The sequence below is a fragment of the Canis lupus genome, chromosome 21 (genome assembly GCF_011100685.1).
Source record: "Canis lupus familiaris isolate Mischka breed German Shepherd chromosome 21, alternate assembly UU_Cfam_GSD_1.0, whole genome shotgun sequence".
NCBI classification, from domain to species: Eukaryota; Metazoa; Chordata; class Mammalia; order Carnivora; family Canidae; genus Canis; species Canis lupus.
The window spans coordinates 12472978-12476368 of record NC_049242.1 but is presented as its reverse complement, the minus strand read 5'-3'; the positions used below and the strand labels follow the sequence as shown (position 1 = coordinate 12476368).

Sequence of the window (3391 nt, the reverse complement as noted above, 5' to 3'; positions counted from 1 at the left end):
TTGGGCCACCTGTATCAGAATCACCTAGAATGTTTGATTGGAAATGTAGATTTCAGATCTAAACTCTATTTTCTAAAATGTCTCCAGCAGAATTAGAAGCTGTGATATTGTGATTTATAAGAAATATACCTGTGGTCATTCAGATAACCAAACACTATGAAAAATACATATTTGGTCTTTGCCCATGGTTCCTGGCTCACAGCTTCTTAAACTCTTGGAATTTCCTTAGTGTTTGGGAAGATAAAGACCTAATTTTTTATATATTAATGAGGTGACTTTTGGGGAGCCCCTAAAGAATGGGGGCTGGTTCCCAATGGAACCAACCATGTGATTAGAGTGTAGGACTGACAGGCCTCACCCTCTTGATCTCCAGAAAGGAGAAAGGAGTGGAGTTGTTTTTTATTTTTATATTTTTTTAAGATTTTATTTATTTATTCATAAGAGACACAGAGAGAGGCAGAGACATGGATAGAGGGAGAAGCAGGCTCCCTCTGGGGAGCCCGATGTGTGACCTGGGATCACATCTTGATCTGCAGGCAGACACTCAGCCTCTGAGCCACCCAGGCGTCTCAGGAGTGGAGTTTCCAATTGCCAATGATTTAATCAATCATGCCTATGTAATGAAGCTTCCATGAAAACCCAGAAGGATGGGGTTTGGAGACCTTCCATGGGTCGACATAGGGAGATTTGGGGAGAGTGGCATGCTTGGAGAGAGCATGCAAGGTCTTTGCCCTTTCCCCATACCTTATCCTACGCATCTCTTTCATCTGACTGTTCTTGAGTTATATCCTTTTATAATGAACTGGTGACCTAGTAAGTAAAATGTTTCCCTGAGTTCTGTGAGCCTCTTTAGCAGATTAATGAACCCAAAGAGAAGGTTGTAGGAGCCTCCAATCGTAGCCTATTGGTCAGAAGTACAGGCAACAACCTGGACCTGCTGTTGGCATCCTAAATTGAAAGGGTTGTTAGAAGCTCTAATTTGTAGCCGATTGGTTGGAAACAGGGGGAACTGTCTGGCTGACACCTGGCATCTGAAGTCGAGGTGAGGCCATCCCATAGGACTGGACTCTTACCTTGTGAAATCCAATGCTATCTCAGAGAGTGTCAGCCTTGAGTTGAATTGTAGGACATCTACCTGGTGTCCAGAACATTGCTTGTGGTGGTGTGGGGAACATTCCCTCTTCATACACACATTGAAATTGGGTCCATGAACCAGCTGTGGCATTTTCTTAGGAACTCAAGCTTCTGAAAATCCCCATATAGTTAATGCTGGGAGGAAAGCAGGTAAAAATACAATCGAATTTATTTTTTTATATTATTTTTAAATATTTTATATATTAGTTATATTAATTAGTAACTGCTATCATGCCTGGAAATGATCAACCATATATCATGTCAGGGGTTTATTTGGTTTTGTTTTGCTCTTTGTCATCTATTGTGTTATTTATATTTCCAAAAAGCCAAATAAATATCATTCTTATTTTTTTTAGAGAAATTTTCTGTTTAGGGAAGGTGAATGAACAGCTGATCCGGGTGTGGGAGGGCAAATAGCTTGAGGGCAGCGTGGAAGAATCATCCCTAGCCAGGCACCTCCCGGAGATGGAGTCAATTTTCTGAGTGTAGCATGGACCTTCCTCCCAACACCCAGATGGAATGTCACTAGACCCTTCCCGCGGGCACCGTGCCCAGTGCCAGCGACTGGATTGACATCTTCAAGGTGGAGGCTGCCTGTGTTCTGGATTACCACACGTTTGTCTGGTCTTCAGTGCCGGAAAATGCAGCTGCCGGCTCCCCTGTCCACACCAGTGTCCAGTTCCAAGCCAGCTACCTGCCCAAACCCAGAGCCCAGCTCTACCAATTCTGGTAGGTGAACTGCCAGGGCTGGGTGTGTGGGCAGAGTCCCCCTTTGCAGTTCCGAGAGCCAAGGCCCACGGATGAACTGGTGACCCTGGAGGAGACTGATGGTGACGCTGACATCCTGCTGGTTGTCCCCAAGGCCACTGTGCTGCAGAACCAGCTGGATGAGAGCCAGCAAGAGAGGAATGACCTGATGCAGCTGAAGCTGCAGCTGGAGGGACAGGTGAGGGAGCTGAAGAATCAAGTACAGGTTCTCAGGCGGCCCTGGCGACTGCCAGGAGGAGCACGCGGAGCTCAGGGAGCAGTACAAGGGGCTCGCCCGGTCCCACGGGACCTCGTAGAAGAGAGGGACATCCTGAGCCGACAACAGGGAGGCCATGTGGCACGCGTCCTTGAGCTGGAAGATGACATCCGGACCATCAGTGAGAAAGTGCTGACAAAGGAGGTGGAGTTGGACAGGGTGAGGACACGGTGAGGGACACGGTGAAGGCCCTAACTGGGGAACAAGAGAGGCTCCTTGGGCAGCTGAAAGAAGTGCGAGCACAGGGAGCCAAGTGAGGCTGAGCTCCAGAGGGCACCACAGGAAATCCATCGCTTAACTTGGGAGCTGCAGGAAGCAAAGGGCCGGCAGGAGGAACAGGGTGCTCGGGCCCAGCGACTGCAGGACAAGGTGGCCCCGATGAAGGACACCTGGGCCAGGCCCAGCAGCGTGTGGCCGAGCTGGAGCCCCAGGGAGCATCTTGGAGGAGCCCCGGAGCTCGCAGCCTCGCGTCAGCACGAGGCCGCCCTTCGGGGGCGCAGCCCGGGCGCCCCGTCCACGTGGCTGGGTCCGCGCGGCCGAGCTGGGCCTGCACCTGGAGGAGGAGCGAGGCCGGCGGCGCGGGGAGCGGCGGGGGGCGGGGGGGCTGCAGGGCGCGGGGCAAAGACCAGAGCCCGGAGCGGGGGCCGGGGGGGCGGCGTACTGCGCCCGGACAAGGCAGGGCAGGGGGACAGCCCGAGCCAAGGGCTCAGGAGCTGGCCCGGGGGAAGGATCCCAGCCTGGTGCAGGCGGCCGGGAGCCGCGGGAGCGGACAGGGCGCCCCGGCCGCGCGGGCTCCGGAAGGAAAGGGGCAGGTGCAGGAGAAGCGGGAACTGCCTGCTACGGGAGCAAGCCGGAGGCCTGCCCGGAGAAGGTGGCGGGCGGGAGGTGCAGTGAAGGCGCTGCTGCCGCGGAGGCGAGCCGCAGGCCGAGCCGCCCAGCGCCTCCGACAGACTCCGAGGATGGGTCCCAGAGGACGCGAGGCTCCCTCCCCGCGGCCCCCGTGAGCCTGGGGACAGAGCTGCCCTCCTGCGGGGCCCCGGACGCTCCTGCCCTGGGCGTCCGCCAGCCGCTCCCTCCCGGCGCGCCCCAGCCTCGGGCGCCAGGACGGCCCACGTGGAGGGACACTGCTTTTTCAGCACCCAGGACCCCTTTACCTTTGAGTGATCTCACCTCCCCCCACCCAGGACACGCACAGACACACGGACACACACGCACGCACAGACATGCACTTAG

General features: G+C 54.8%; 1 pseudogene; it reads left to right on the top strand.

Moving 5' to 3' along the window:
* The first annotated feature begins 609 nt into the window (after window positions 1–609).
* On the top strand, window positions 610–3052 carry LOC100684591 (annotated as a pseudogene).
* The last annotated feature ends 339 nt before the right edge of the window (window positions 3053–3391 follow it).